The 17,167-nt window shown below is 41.4% G+C and overlaps 1 long non-coding RNA gene across 1 annotated transcript; it reads right to left on the reverse strand.

Annotated features, from left to right (window-relative positions):
- Window positions 1–9,818: 9,818 nt before the first annotated feature.
- LOC132507433 (uncharacterized) lies at window positions 9,819–16,741 on the reverse strand. The gene is made up of 3 exons (XR_009536185.1): window positions 16,577–16,741; window positions 15,538–15,754; window positions 9,819–10,290 (listed from the first exon to the last, which is right to left on the reverse strand). It is a non-coding gene; the product is annotated as an uncharacterized LOC132507433 (long non-coding RNA).
- Between the last annotated feature and the right edge of the window lie 426 nt (window positions 16,742–17,167).

The following is a 17,167-nucleotide window of genomic DNA, read 5'->3' on the forward strand; positions in this document are numbered from 1 at the left end:
GCATATGGGAGACACTGCCCCATGACTGCTGATGACCTTCAAGTCCCTTGTCCCCAAGTACAAGCAAGGAGCTTCCCATACATGAGCTTGTTGGTTGCTGCCTTAGTTCTGAACCACCTTCTCCTGGCTACTGACTCCTCCATTTTGATTCTTGTCTTTAACTTTAGATTTAACATTCAGGTTAAACCTTCAGGTTTAACCCCAATGACCCTGGATCTTTCAACAGCAATTCTTGTTCTCTGTCCTAGCTGTGCTGCTGCCTCACACCAGATCACATAACCCTCCCCTCCAAGTTCACTTCAACCCTCCGAAGCAGTTTTTTCCCCAGGCACTACCCGTGTGAACACCCCTCCATCCCTCAGGCTTTCCCTATCACATTTCATGAACTTGAAACTAAGCATTCAGGGTGTCTTGCAGGGAAATCAGTCTAGAGACAATATAGTAATGGCAGTTAACCAAGCAGTTTCTGGTAAAACACCACCTGGCTTTGAAAAGTAGATCTTCCACTTATCAGCTATGCAAATTTGGGCAAATTACACCCCTTCTAAGTCTCAAACTTCTCATCTGTAAAATGGGGCTAATGATTCAATGAGGTAATGCCTGTAAAGAGTTAGCTCAGGGGACTTCCCTGGTGGCGCAGTGGTTAAGAATCCGCCTGGCAATGCAGGGGACATGGTTTCGAGCCCTGGTCTGGGAAGATCCCACATGCCACAGAGCAACTAAGCCCGTGCACCACAGCTACTGAGCCTGCATGCCACAACTACTGAAGCCCACACGCCTAGAGCCCGTGCTCCACAACAAGAGAAACCACCGCAGTGAAAAGCCCGTGCACTGCAACGAAGAGTAGCCCCCGCTTGCCGCAACTAGAGAAAGCCCGCATGCAGCAACGAAGACCTAACGTAGCCCAAAATAAATAAATTAATTAATTATTTTTTTTTAAAAAAAGAGTCAGCTCAGAGTCTGGCACATAGTAAATAAATGTTAGCTACTACTGGTGCCACTCTTGGTCCTTTATCACAGATTTACTCAGTGGCATCATAGTGACCTTAAAGCATCGAAGGCTGCTTAACTTTCCACCAAAGTATAATGCAACATAAGAGCATGCACTTTATAAATCTTAGTTGTAAGAATGGATCCTCCTCTAAAATCAAAATGGGAAAATATGTGGTTGTATGGCTCATGTAAAAGATGACACGGTGACTCTCTGGAGGTTTTTTATCCAGTAGATGTGATAAGAGACCTGTGGCAGAAACAGTCTGATCCAAGGCTTAACCACATAGCATTCTGAGAAAATACTGTGCAAAGATGATAGTCCATGGCTGGGCAAAAGAAGTAGAGTAGAGAATAAGACTGAAAAGATAGGAAGGGGATGGTGATGGAGGGCCTCGAATACCAGGTTGAACAGTAAGTGGTGAAGTTGCAAGGCTATAGCCTTCAGAGACCCACAGCCTGGGTGTGAATCTTCCACCTCATACTAGTTAAGACAGTGGCATTCAAATTTTTCTAAACATGACACACAGTAAGAAAAACGTTTTATGTTTGTTCCAGCATGCGCGCGTGCGTGTGCGTGCGTGCACACACATACACACGCTCCTGAATCAAAGGTTAATGAAACAGCTCCTACCCTTAATATGCATGATGTATTCTGATGTTTTCTCTTCTATTTCATTTCTTAAAGCTGCTAGCCATGGCCACTAAATTGATCTCACGACCCATTAACAAGCTGCATCCCACCCACAAGTGAACTACAGAAAAATTACTTCATATCTCCGAACTTTGATCCTTATCTATGAAGAGGAGATAATGCCAATACTATAGAGTTGGGGATTAAATAAGACATAGAATGTAAAGAACCTAATACAGTGTTTGATACATAACACATAATAAGTGGCAGTTGAAAATCTTTTTGCAATTTATTGATGGAGGTGAAGAGAAAGCTTTTGAGGAGTTAAAGATTCCTGGGAATTTTAAGCCTGGTGACTAGAAAAAATTGTGCAGTGAAATGAATTGGGTAAGGAGGCAGCATAAGGCTGACTGGGAGATACTTAAGGTTTTGTTGCATAGCTTCAGTTTTGCTTTTATTTTCGGACCATAAAAATCATACCTGCGGGGCTTCCCTGGTGGCGCAGTGGTTGAGAATCTGCCTGCCAACGCAGGGGACATGGGTTCAAGCCCTGGTCCAGGAAGATCCCACATGCTGTGGAGCAACTAAGCCCGTGCGCCACAACTACTGAGCCTGTGCTCTAGAGCCCGCATGCCACAACTACTGAGCCCATGTGCCACAACTACTGAGCCCATGTGCCACAACTACTGAAGCTCGTGCACCTAGAGCCCGTGCTCCGCAATGAGAAGCCCGTGCACCACAACGAGAAGTAGCCCCCTCTCGCCACAGCTAGAGAAAGCCCACGCACAGCAGTGAAGACCCAACACAGCCAAACATAAATAAATAAATTTATTAAAAAAAAATCATACCTGCTCACTCTGCAGTTTGGTTTTTGTATTTTTAATTGTTCATAATACTTTAACATGTAAACGTTTAAAATAGTTATATATTTTAAACATTCACTCAAATTCCTTCAATTGCTCTTATTTTTTAAAATAAATTTATTTTTTACTTATTTATTGTTTGGCTGTGTTGGGTCTTCTTTGCTGCGCCTGGGCTTTTCTCTAGTTGCAGAGAGCAGGGGCTACTCTTCGTTGCGGTACATGGGCCTCTCATTGAGAAGACTTCTCTTGTTGCAGAGCACAGGCTCTAGGCGAATGGGCTCCAGTAGTTGGGGCACACAGGCGGGCACACGGGCTCAGTAGTTGTGGCGCGCGGGCTCTAGAGTGCAGGCTCAGTAGCTGTGGCGCACTGGCTTAACTGCTCTGAGGCATGTGGGGTCTTCCCAGACCAGGGCTCAAACCCACGTCCCCTGCATCGGCAGGCGGACTCTCAACCACTGCGCCACCAGGGAAGCCCTCCTCTATGTCTTTTCATGGCTTGATGGTTCATTTCTTTTTAGCACTAAAAAATATTTCATTGTCTGAATATACCACAGGTTAATTCATTCATTCACTTACTAAAAAATATCATGGCTGTTTCCAAGTTTTGGCAAGTATGAATAAAGTTTCTGTAAACACTGATGTACAGGTTTTTACGTGGACTTAAGTTCTCATTTCATTTTGGTATGTACCAAGGAGTCCAGTTCCTGTATTGTATGCTAAGAGTATGCTTAGTTTTATAAGAAACTGCCAAACTATCTTCCAAAGTGGCTGTACCATTTTGCATCCCTACCAGGAATGCTTGAGAGTTCCCATTCCTCCACATCCTCTATCAACATTTGGTACTGCCAATGTTTGGGATTTTAGCTACTCTAATAGGTAGGTAGTGGTATCTCATTGTTGTTTTAATTCATAATTCCCTAATGATACATGACGTTGAACATCTTTTCATAAACTTACTTGCCAACTGTATTTCTGCTTTGGTGAGGTGTCTGTTCAGGTCTTTTGCCTATTTTTTAATTGGGTTGTTCATTTCTTATTGTTGAGTTTTAAAAATTCTTTGTATGTTTTAGATAATAGTCCCTTATCAGATGTATCTTTTGAGAATATTTTCTCCCAGTCTGTGGTTTGTCTTCTCAACATCTTGACAGTGTATTTTGCAGAGCAGAAGTTTTTAATTTTAATAAAGTCAAGCTTCAGATATTTTTTAAAGCCAAAAACATTATAGATGTAATTTAATTGATTTTTATACCCTTCTCTTTCATTTTCTTACCTGTCTAGAGGCAAATCCCTGTCATGAAGTTCATGTGTACACATCTTGTCCATGTTTGTAACACTTGCATTTCACATGTACCCATAAAGCAGATATAATCTTATTTTGTTTGTTTTTAAAATTTACAGCAATGCTATCATACTGTAAAGGTCATTCTGTAATTCTTCTTTTTCATGCAAAATTATATTTTTGAGATATATCTATGTTTATACTCACAATCTAATTTATTCACTTATATTATAGTATAGCATTCTTTCAAAAACAAACAAAAACAAAACAAAAAACAAACACATTAGTGCATTCACCAATAGACAAACATTCAGATATTCAGGCTTGTTTCAATTTATTTTGGCAATTAACAACAAGGCTGCAAAGAAATTATAGTATGTCTCTTTATGTATATGTGCAGAAATTCCTCTATGTATAGACACAGATGTGGAACTGGAATTTGTAGTGTAAGGATCTTCAACTTCACTAGATGTTGTCTAGTGACTCTCGAAAGAGGTTGTACTGATTTACACTCTCAGCAACAGTGTACAAATCCCCATGGCCTCTAATTCTAACATTTGTTCTTGCCAGACTTCAGAACACTTTCAGCCAAGTAGCTGAGACAGTTTTTTGGTGTAAAAACCTATCCCATTTTAAAATGTTTTAGCTTTTTCTAGATTATAAATGAGGTTTAGCATGTTATCATATGTTTTTTTTCCTTTTGGTTTATTTTTTCTATAAATTACCTGTTCATAACATTTGCCCATTTTCTATTTTTCCTACTGATTTCAAGACATTCTTTAAAGGACACTAATGATTTGTCTGTTACTACGTTGCAACTTTTTTCTTTCAGTCCTTAGATTTTGTTTTAACTTTGTTAAAGATACCTATGGTTATATAGGTTATATGGTTAAAGCCAAATTTACTGATTTTCTCTTATTCCTTAACTTTTTAAAGAACCTTATTGAAGAACTCCTTTTCTACTCTGAAACCACAGAGACATTATTCTATATTTTTGTCTAAAAGTTATAAAGTTTCTGTATTTGGTAGAGTACATCCCTTCCTTTACTGTCCCAGAGTCATCTTGGCTCTTGTATGTTAGATGTCAGAGAAAACAAATAGTCCTTTAGACACCCAGGAAAATGATTACATCATCTAAAACAAGTAAATTAAGATTGGCCTCAGACATCTCTTAGACACATGAAGAAAGGATGCCAAAGCTACAGGTGTGGGAAGATTCCTAAAGAAGACACCCAAGGCTGCAAACCTCCCACAAAGGAGACAAAGTGCCAAAGAAAATAACACCCTACAGGGAAATCCAATAATCCCATGTTGGAAGAGCCTCAAGAAGTTTGAAAAGCACTTTGTTGGAGGGGGTGGGAAAACGAGTACTCACCTACATTGCCAGTGGAACTGTTAATCATTACAACCCTATCATGGTCAATTTGGCACTCTTTTTTAATTAAAAAAATTTGAAACCTAGCAATTCAACTTCTAACAATTTCTCCTGTGGAAATATTACTCTTACATGAGTGAAATGTTATATATAAAAGGCTATTCATTGCAGTCCTTTCTCTACCAGCAAAATGATGGGTATAACTTAGATTTCCATCAATGGAGGACTGGATCAGTAAATAATGGGATGGGAACTCACTGGAGTATAACCATTAATAAAGGGGATAGTACTGTATGCACTATCATGGGAAAATCTTTAAGAGACACTGTTAGCTGAAAAAGTCAAGGTACCTATAACACAAATTATCAATTTTTTTTTTAAAGAAGTTACAAGTAAATGCTTGAATATGCATAGAACAGCCCTGGGAGGATACCTAAATGCATGGTAGAGGATAATGAGGGAGAAACTTACTTTTTACACTGTTTGAATTTTTATCCATGTTCCTGATCTACAGATACAAACCAACTCAAGTTGATCTACAAATTCAAAGTAATCCCTATCAAAATTCCAGCTGCTTTTTTTGCAGAAATTGACAAAACAGATCTTAAAATTCCTATGGAAATGCCAGGGACCCAGAATAGCCAAAACAACCTTGAAAAAGAACAAAGGTAGAAGACTCACACTGCCTATGATAGCTATTAAATAAACAAATTTTCTTTAAAAAGGAAAAAAAAATTGTCCATTTCATTCTTTTTAAATTTAATGGCATAAAATTTTTCCATAGACTTGTCATGTACTCATTTACTTTCTACTCTAATTATGTTCACCTCCTTTAGCTTAGTAATGGTGAAGAATAGAGACTCTGCTTAGGGTCTTTTCAACTGATCATGAAACTTGAGCAAATAGCCTCTCTGCGCCTTAGTTTCCTATTATGTAAATAATAATTATAATAGTATTCATTTCGAGGCTTGTTGTGAGGATTAAATGAGTCATGTCAAGTACTTAGAAGACTCTACTTGACACTAAGTAACTTCTCAATAAATATAAACTTTATTACCTTTTCTACATTATGTATTTACGTCTTTTCTTTTAACTTAATTAGTCTTGCTAGAAGTTTATCTAGTTTATTAGTCTTTTCCAAAAATCCAGCTTTTGTTTTTCCTATTTAAATAATTCCTTTTATATGTACAATTTCTTCTTTGGGGTTTCCTCTGCTGTTCTCTGATGAGTTTCTTGTGTTGAATGCTTAAACTATTCATTACACACCCTTCTTTTCTCATAAATGCATTTAAAAGTTATAAATTTCCCATCAGTATTGTTTAGTTATAGCCAATAAGATTTGGTATGTAGCTTGTTTTTTTAATGGTCATTCAATTTTAAATATTTCAGAATTTCTGTTATGATTTTTTCTTTAGCCTATGGATTATTTAGAAGTATGTTTTTTCTTTTATAAACTGTTTGAATCAGATTTCTTGGGTGCAAAGAACAAAAATCAACTCTAGCTGGTTTAAGTGGAACAGTAATGTATTATATCAGAATCACTGGGAAGTCTGAAGAATGAGGCTCAGAAAATGGCTGAAACCAAGGAGGGCAAGACACAGCCAAGCTCACATAACAGGAACAGTCAGCTTAGGACCAGCTTCTGGCTTTTCTCTGGACACACTGCTACCACGTGGCTTCTGCCTGGGAATAGTCACTGCTGGTGTTGAAATGTCACTTCTGCTACCCTGTCATTGTCCTTCTTTTCAAACATTCTTGTAGCTAATCATTTTTTAATGATTTTTTGGGGAAATTTTCAGTCAAGTTTTTTAAAAAACTTTTTTTTTTTTTGGCCATACCATGTGTCATGCGGGATCTTGGTTCCCCAACCAGGGATCAAACCTGTGCCCCCTGCATTGGGAGCACAGAGTCTTAACGACTGGGCTGCCACAGAAGTCCTCAAGACTTCCTAATATGGAAAATTTTAAACAAAAGAAAAGTAGAGAGAATATTATAATGAAATTAAATGTGACAATCACCTTAGTTTCAGCAATCATCAGCATTTTCTAGCAAGTTTTTAAAAATTCCATTGGAATTTTGTTAAATGTTAAATATTAACATAGTAGAAATTGGCATCTTTAATCTTTTATTTATTTATTTATTTATTTATTTATGTCTGCATTTGGTCTTCATTGCTGCGCGCGGGCTTTCTCTAGTTGCAGCGAGCTGGGGCTACTCTTGGTTGCCGTGCACGGGCTTCTCATTGTGGTGGCTTCTCTTGTTGTGGAGCACAGGTTCTAGGCGTGTGGGCTTCAGTAGTTGTAGCATGCAGGTTCAGTAGTTGTGGCGCACGAGCTTAGTTGCTTCACAGCATGTGGGATCTTCCCGGACCAGGGCTCGAACCCATGTCCCCTGCATTGGCAGGCAGATTCTTAACCACTGTGCCACCAGGGAAGCCCTGGCATCTTTAATCTTTAAGTCTTTCAGGAAGGAATATTGTGTGATGATGGCTGTTATTTGTGAAAGATACAGTAGAGTACATAGACCATGCACTTCTATTATGTGTTTTAAAAAGACTTTTTATATCAGGTAGAAAGTGGTGTTTAATTTTATGAAATGTCTTTTGGTTATTTATTGAGATGATAATTTCGTTCCTTTGATTTATTGACATGCATTCTTTTATTAATAAATTACCTAATATTCAAGTGTCTTTGAACCAGAGATAAATTTTGACTGGCACAGAGTAGATGATTTCAAAATATGCCGCTGAGTTTGATTTAATTATATTTTATTTAGGATTTTTCATGTCTAGGCTTATAAGTGATATTTCATGATATTTTCTTTGCTTTGGAAAATATTTTATGAGCATTTGATTATGTCTACTGGAAGTTTGTAAGAACCGATAGTTAAAATTATCTGGCCCATGGGCAGCACTTCACAGCAAGAGTTCTGTGCAATATTTTATAAATTAGGGAGTCTCTGGGTTAAACAGAGCTAAATAGTTATTTATCTGGGACTTCTCATAATCTTCAGTATGTCAATGTGAATTGTAAGCCTCCAGCACTTTAAAATGTATTTGGCCACAGAGCCCCTCTTTATTGATGAACTAGTATTGGGTAAAAACACTTTGAAAATACCATGCTAAATCTTTCTTTGGTGAGGATTCATTGTTAAGTACTCCATTAAATTATCAACTTTATGATGGTAGAGATTATGTCAGTCCTTCCCAGTCACTGTCATTTTCCTAGTATCTTACACAATCCCTACCTTAAAAGTCACTCAGTAAATATTTAATCAATTAACTACCTTCCTATTTTTCACTGGTTATTGGGTCAGTCAGGATTCTCAGTTACAAGTAACAGAAACTAACTTAGGCAGGAAAGCAATTTACCAAAAGGAATCTGAGTAGCTCACAGAATTGTTGAGAGCTGGAGAGTCAGCCTCAAAGCTAGGCTTCCAAGAATAATGCCCCAAGTAATTCCCCAGGCACTGGAGGCTATAAGTTAGCACTACTGCCAGGAACTCAACTTTTCTGGAATTCCATCTGCTACCAGCACTAAAGCCACCTTGGCACCAAGCATACAGCTTTACAGACACCCCAGAAAGCTGAGTTTCTCTGCTCTCATTCTTGCTAGCAAAATGTATTCTCTATAGACCTTCCCCCTTCAAATTGTTCACTTTTGAATCTAAGTCTCACACACACATGCCTGGCTGATGATGCTAGGTAACATGTCACTGTCCCAGCTGCAAAGGAGGCTGAGCAAACATGGTTTATGGCTAATAACTTGGAAAAACAAGAACTGTAAGGAAGAATTCCTTAAACCCAAAATTCCCCAAACCCAGCAATGGTGTTCCAAAGGAAATACAGACTTTCCTCCTTCTTGGATCAATTGTGGTAATATAGTTTCTCAGAATATTATCAATTTCATGTAGATTTTAAAAAACTGATTAGCTTAAACTTTATCATAGTATTCTTTTATAATTGAAAGTGTCACACCTTTATTATAGTGTTCTATTTCCCTTTTATAATTTTGCTAGTTTTTTTTTTTTTAATATTTATTTGGCTGCGATGGGTCTCAGTTGTTGCACACGGGATCCTCACTGCCGCATGTGGCATCTTCCTGTGGCACGCGGAATCTTTAGTTGCGGTATGTGGGATCCAGTTCCCTGAACTGGGAGCATGGAGCCCCAGCCACCAGACCACCAGGGAAGTCCCAGTGTTTTTGTTCTTGATTATGTTTTCCAGAAGTGTTACTCTTTTTTAACGCTCCCCTCGAAGGCATTTTATGTTTTCCAAAGAACCAGCTCTTTGATTTTTCTTCTAGTTGGGTAGGCTTTCATTGTTACTATCTTTTTAATTTTATTTTTCTTGGGCTTGTCTTTGGTATTTTTAAAAATCTGAATGCTCAGTTCATATATTTTTACACTTTCTTGTTTAATAATAAAAAAACATTTAAAGATGCACATTTGCCTCTAATTATTGCTTTAGCCACATCTCATAAATTTAGATTATGTAATATTCTCATTTTTGTCATGTTCCAAGAAATCTATAATTATTGTTTGGATTTCTTTTGTGACCCAATCATTACTTAGAAGAACACGTTTAAATTGTTGAGCAGTTGATGCTTTTTCGTTTAAAATATTTAATATTAATTTCTAGTTTTCTTGCATTTTAGCCAGAGAATATAGCCTGAATTTCTTGAGATTTTCTTGACCCATTCTGGTAAATGTCCATGGAACTTGGAAGAGGAGATATATTCTCTATGTGCAGATTGCAAATGTTATAAAAAGTAATTTAGACTTTGTTTCTTAGCTTTTCCCATCATATTAGTAAAATCTATACTAAAGTAATGAATAAAATCAGGCCTAGAGAATTGTTATAAAAACAAGTCACAAGAATAAGCCATGTTAGTGGGAGGGACAGTGATTGAGAGAAAAGAGAAGAGACGAAAAGGATATTGGAAGGGCTGGGAGAGTAGGAGGAAAGGCGAGAAAAGGAGAGGAATCAGAAGAGTAATACGGACTTTAAAGAAAGTACAGTTGCTCAGGAGGGCAGATCTGGAACACACTGTAGACATGCAGAGCTCTGGTTGATGGAGACTTTACTGCATATACTGCTCACAACATCTTTGTCAGGGTGAGGTAGATAGCATAGGGTGAGAAGCTGCTTCTGGAAAATGAGAATGAAGAAAAAGTGTCAGCCTAATAACAGAAGAGAAAACTGTGATCAGAGAAGGGAATTTCAGAGGTGAGACTTTGGAGGTGTGACCTTGCTTGCCAACAGCTGAGTTTGAGTAGCGCTGCAAAGCAATGAGGCAAGGAGGTTCCTAGATTTGCTGAGAACTAGCATTTTTCAGCTATGGTTTTCCATGCTGGTATGTCGTGTGCACATGGCCCTGCTCTCATGGAGGGCACATGTGCTCTCAGTATTGGAAGGGAGCATGGATGTGGAATCCTCTAGGATAATACCAGAAATAGGCTGGAGAGGAAGGGTAGATAGAAGGCTTTGGTGAAGATGGAAAGAAACTGGAACATGCCAGTGGAATAAATTTTGAAAGAAGACTGTTGAGGGAAGGCACTGGGAAAAGCGGGAGTGGTTTAAGCGGTGGGGAGAGGGTGGTAGGAATTAACAAGCCCTTCTTCCTTCTGCCCTGTTAACTAGGGAAGAAAAGGTAGCCTTCACTGCAGAGGACTTCAGGGATGACGTGGTGTTGGGGCGAGCAAGGTGGGCTCAGTGCGGAAGGAACTAATTCGGGTATCTTAGGAAGGCTGGGGTAAGAGTATAGCTTAGCAACCAGACTGTACGAGTTCAAATCTAGATATTTGTGTAACCTTGAGCAAATTGCTTAACCTCTCTGAGCTTTAGTTTTCATTATCTCTAAAATGGAAACAATATTAGTGTCTACTCATATGTTTTTGGTGAAGATAAATACAAGATATATTGTATAGAAAGCACTGAGCACAGTGCATGGTAAGCCTTCATCCTCACTGATTCTCCTTTCCTCCTTTCCTGGCTTAACTTTATGGTTGATCATTATAAACACTCCCTTGCGTGTATCCTAAGTCCTTGCTTCTTTCTTGTTTGGGTAATAACCCTTGCTAAATCCAGTTCTCCATTTTTTCTTCCCACACACCCATAAATCTGTCCAAAGAAAAATGTACAATCATAACGACTGGGCTCACATTACATTTGTGACCACAATTGGACACAATACCTGGCATTATATTTCCCTATTTCATTGACTCTCCCACTTTTCTAAATGAGTATTTCAGATATTCTCTCTCAAACTATTTGTTCAGAACTATATTCTCTCTCAAAATACCCTATTTACTCTCACCTGATAACACTGTTTACCACTTTATTGAAGAAAACTTTCACAAGCTTCTACCAACTCTACTCACCTCCTAGCTTCCATACCTATTGTTTCATCTACTAAATCTATATTAAAAAGTTACCCCAAAGCTTGTGGCTTAAAAAACTGACATTTATTTTGCTCCCAAACCTGCAATTTGGGTAAGGCTTCTCAGGAATAGCTTTTGTCTGTTCTGCTTGCCATCACTGGGATGCCTTGAAGGCTGGGGCCTAGAACCCCCTGAAGACACGCTCACTCCCATGTCCAGGGTTGATGCAGGCTGTCAGTTGGGATCCTAGGCTGCAATCATCAGCTGGAACATTACACATAACCCTTTCATGTGGCCTGAGCTTCCTCACAACATGGCATCTGCATTCCTAGTATGAGAGTTCCGGAAGTTGTCTCAACTTTTGTGACATAGCCACTGTAGCCAGGTAGCATCACTTCTACCACTTTCTATTGAATAAGAAGTGGGTGAGCCACTGGGGCTGCCCCATACTCACAAGAAGGGGAATTGGACTCCACCTGTTATCAGTGGCAAAGTTCTGGAAAAGTATGTGGGCCTGGAAATATTGCCGTGGCCACTTTTGGAAAATATAATCTGTCTCGTCTCCTGTTTCTGTAAATGAACTGTGCTCCTGTCCAAGCCCAGCCTATTGACTTGCGCACTAGACCCCATCCCCTCTCACTCACTCAACGACATTTTTACAGAAATACTTGCCTCTTTTCTTCTGTATCACCCATTTTTCTCTCTCTCATGGGTCAATCCTTTCAACACAGGAACATGCTATTATTTCTCCCATCTGAAAAAAAGCCTCCCTTGACTTCACATAACAGTCCCAAAGTGAGTGGTCCAAGCTGCTGTGGTACCTCTGCTTTCTCTGCATAGGGCTTCCATCTCTGGGCCAAGACAGTTGCCTCAGACCTTGCCAATTCTCAAATAATGGGAAGGGAGAAAAGAAATCAGAGGCAAGCAGCTTCAGCTCTAAGGACATTACTGGATGTTGCCTGCTGACTTTCTGTTCATATGTCATTGGATGAAACTTAGCCATGAACTTAGCCTAGATGCAAGGGAGGTTGGGAAAGTAGTGGGCAATCATGGGCCCAGACAAAACAGGGTAGGTGGGAATTGTTTTATAGGTAAAAGAAACAATGGAGAATGGATATTGGAGGGAAATAAGCAGTGTCTTCCACCCTCCCTCACCTCTTATAGCCTTTACTCCATTGTTACCTCTCAATAAAGTCCTACCTGGGACATTGTATTTAAAATTGCAATCATCCCCAAGCCCTGCAGCACTCCCTGTCTTCCTTTCTTGCTTTACTTTCCTCAAGCATTTATCACCTTCTACTATACTATATGCTTTACTTTTACATAGCTCATTGTCTATTGATGCCTACCAGAATATAAGCACCATGAAGGCAGGGACTTTGTTGACTGTTGTGTTCACTGCTGTATTTCTGGTACCTAGAACAATGCTTGGCACATAGTAGGTGCTCAATACATATTTTTTGCATAAAAGAATAAAAGAACAGCACAATGATAAGCACTCAATTGCAGCTGCTGTTATCATTTTCTGGCATAAGGAGTGGTTGAGGATGATAATTGTTAATAAAAGGATCTGGGAAAGCTAGCAGATAGTAACATGCTAACATTAGCGAAGGAGAAGTGGCAGAGAAACCAAAGAATGAGCTTGTTCGGGGCTTGTAGAGCTAATCAGCACCAACAGTTAAAGAATCAGTGAACAAATTAGCCTATGCAAACGTGCCTTCATGTCATCCACCCTCCACTGGTGACCAGTCCAATCTATGGACAATTCACAGCACTTGGGATCACCCAGGAGCCATGGCCATTTTCCTAGCAGACTAGCTCCAGCAAAGCTTGAAGAAAACATGATGTTTTTCAAGCGAATATTATTTTCCTTTGAGTTCCATGATCATACCAGAGTTCTTTTCCTCTTCAACATTTTGGCCACTTAGAACAACATGAAACTTTAAAACCTACGTCTAGAGAAGTCTCAAGCTCCAATGTCTATGCTTTGGGATTCTAGTACAGTTAAAACTTTTTTAATTGTGCTTTTATAATTTTTAGTTATGGCTCCTTGAGATGATTTGAGCTATACCTGCCTTTTGTTGATAGCAACTGAACCAGATATTACAGTGAGATTCCAGAATGTTTCAAGGGAAAAAGATGGATGGACTTTCTGTCAAAACACTAACAGGATATTTGCAATATTCAAAGGAGATCACAGTTTTTAAATACTGTAAATATAAATGAAAATAGAGTTCTGAGTTGTATTTCTTTAACCTAAGTGCTTCACGTAGACTAACTCACTGCTCACAACCACCATGAAGGGCAGATATAGTTTACAGATGAGGGAAACGAGGCACGGAGAGGTAAGTAACTTGCTCAGGGGCTCACACCTGGGAGATGGATTGAGGCTATCAACTCAAGTGGACCCACATCAGTCTGTGCCCCTAATACCAGCTGTGTTGAGAGACAGATCTCCTTCACCCACATTCCTACCACCCAACAGAAGTAGAGCTACCTGCTGCTCTAACAGTTAACACTGGTATTTTTCACCAACCTCGAACTGCCTTAGTACTTCTACCCTCACATATGAGATAACTCTGGGCTCTGTCCCCACTATCTGAACTCACTAGCCTATGTGAACACAGCTGGTAAACCCTGTATAATCTGATACACTGACTTCAAATGAGAGGAAATGGCAACTCCTAAACTCAGGGCTGCCTTGTTCCTTCAGCTCTTCCTTGGCTTCCAAGGCTACCCAGAAATCTGCTGGCAAATTCCTCTGCTTAGCAATTAGCTACCGTTGAACAAATATCAATAAATTTGTCAATGGTGCCTGTGCTGACTACTCAGTTCCCAACCTTAAGGTTTGTTTATAAATGGGTTAACTGATGGCTGGCTTGTTGAGTGTGGCAAAGGGCCAATCTTTCTTTCTGCAGTATGTGCAGTAGGGGGTGTGGGGCCTCCCACTGGCAGCAACAACCATGAAGTCAGACACCCCCCACCAATCACAAAAATTACAGGATGTGAGAGGAAGAAAGTAGGGACGTGATTCCATTTCTTAAAATGATTTTACGACTTAAGTTCCCTAGTCCCAATGTTTACAACTTAAATCAATTTCCATCAAATGGAGACCATTATGTAACAAGTTCAAAAGAGATGTGTGCTTTCTTCTGAAATGTCAAACAAAGATGCACTACATTTAAATAGCTTCCACAGCATTATTTCTTGGGACTTTTGTTTTTGTTGTTGTTTTTGACTATGCAAAATGGTCTTGTATACAAAGATGCATAACTTAGTTAACTGAAGCTGAATTTTCCATGGAAACTGTCCAGTGCTCCCCCAATTCACAAGCACTTTATCTGACCGTCTTTCTTCTTTCAGATAATAGCTGGCAGCAACCCACAGTGTGGAGGTTATACGCTGTACTTTTGAAAAAGTCTTGAATGGAGCCATTGTTCCCCTGAGATGGTCTCTGTGTTTCACTGAATAGAGAGCAGGGTGTAAAAAAGGCACCTTGTGTGCAACTGTTGGCGAGGTTGGGGAGTGAATTAAAATCTCCAGAAAGTCTGGGCAGTGCTGTTCAGAGGAGCAATGAACCCTCTGGAAGCACTGTTAGCTCAGACATTCCAATGCGGTGAGGCAGCCTCAGGGACATGGCTCCCTCCAGTCTCATTTAGAGAGGGATTGAGGGGGGCAAGCAAAGGACATTGATCTGGACCTGCTCTCTTTGCAAAAAATTGGGGACGGCTCCCTATTCCAGGGATAGGTGATACTGATTATCACACTCAGATAACTTTCCTGCCTAACGGACCTAGACCTTCCTTGGTTACTAATGGTGCAGTGACTCATTTGGAGGATTCAATGTTAACTGCTTGTGCATCCACCAGTTTGCAAGCCTAATTCCCATGTGCCTAATTAACAACACAAAACAAGTCTTGAGGGCTCCAGGTGATTAATGATGTTTGATATTACTAACTCATTAAATGCATTATAAGACCATAATACACAACTGTATATTCAATAAATAGCCTACCTTGTTTAGTGTCAGTAATGCTTCCTTTTTCCTGGCTCCCTCATTCACCTGTCCAGGACCATGCGAGCAATGGGTCAGAGTAAATGACTACTCCCTAGTCCTCTAGGGCTAAGGTCTCAAGCTTTTCATGAACAAAGAGTCTCCTCAGAGGCTTCTGCAGACAGCTTTCTAAAACCGGCTCTCAAGGAAGGAGGTAACGTTGATTTTCAGGAAAATCCTAGTGGTGAGAAAACAGCAAAACAGTTTAAGGACCAGGCTGGCGTAGTTTTCTTACAGGCAGAATTCTTTGGTGCCCCTCCTGCGCCTTGAGGCTCAAAGGAGGGGAGGCCACTTTTAACAGTGACCTGAAAGAAAGGGTCATACTTGAGCAGGAGAAAAGGGTGTGGGAGGTGGTTGTCATGGTCCAGGTAGAGGCTCAGAGTGGGAGAAGCATCCTGTTGGGTGGTCCCTAATAACCAGGCCATGTTGGGTTCCTACAGTCGTGGGGAGTTAGTCTGGAAGGCAGCAGGGAGCCAGTGAAGGTTTCTGCACAGATTAAAGCTGTAGAAGAGGAAGAATAATATGGCTGTGTTGTGAGGGATGCTTCGCTCCAAGGAGTGGACAGACGGGAGGGCTAGGGGCCCCCGGAATTGGTCCTGATTGAATACAAGAGGAAGGGTGAAACCTCTGCAACAGGTTAGTCCATTAAAATAGGTAAAGAGGGAGGGGGGTTTAGGGGAAAGGGAGGGGGATGATATTTCGATTTTCCTCAGGTGCCTGGCTCTCCTGACTGCCAGTTGGGTACAAAAACCACCTCGACGGCTACGTAAGGCTCCGTGCGGAGCCTGCAGTTTCTGGCAGCGCTGAACACCTCTTGTTTGCTTCAGCAGCGAAAGCCACTAGATTTGGAGTCCACAGACCTGGATGTCACTATTTGGACGGTCACTATTAGCAGTCAAAGGGGTATCTCCTGAGCCTGGCACTGCACGGCGCCACACACAACAGTAAATATCTGAATGATGAATGACCGAACAGATTGGTGACTTGGTGCTGCCCTTACCAGAGTAACCTTGGTCAAGTAATTTAACCTCCAAGAGCCTTGGTTTCCGTGTGTGTCGAGCACGGGCGGTCCCTGGCGGAAAGTGTGAGACTAAATTCCCGCGGCCTGAGGTGGACCGAGTTCCCCACCTCCAGTCGGAGCCGGGCAACCCCGCTGCGCTCTCGCCAGCTCCCGCTGCGGCTCCCCGGGCGTTGGGCAGCCCGCGGGAGCCGAGGCTGAAGTCGGGTCCGAGGCCGAAGCCGGGGCCGAGGCCGGGGCCGAGGCCGGGGCCGGGCTGGCTTCGCGAAGCCGGCGGCCCGGGCGTGGGTGGCGGCCGGGGCGTGGGTGGCGGCCGGGTCCGCCCCTCGCGCCTGCCTTCTCAGCGCGGCCCGCGCCCGGGGGCGGGGCCAGCTCAGGCCGCGCCCCCGGCCGCCCGGCGGCCCGCGGTGGCGCTCGCGGCCTCTCACCCCGGGCGGGCGAGTTCTGGGAAAGCCCGGCCCAGGGCGGGGGCTCGGCTGCCGCCCGCGCCGCCGTCCGGGCAGCTTGCAGAGCTCTGCGGGCGCGGAGCGAGGGAGCGGCGCCGGGCGGGGGCGCACACGACGACGCGGGACC

This window comes from Lagenorhynchus albirostris, chromosome 16 (assembly GCF_949774975.1).
Source record: "Lagenorhynchus albirostris chromosome 16, mLagAlb1.1, whole genome shotgun sequence".
Lineage (NCBI taxonomy): Eukaryota > Metazoa > Chordata > Mammalia > Artiodactyla > Delphinidae > Lagenorhynchus > Lagenorhynchus albirostris.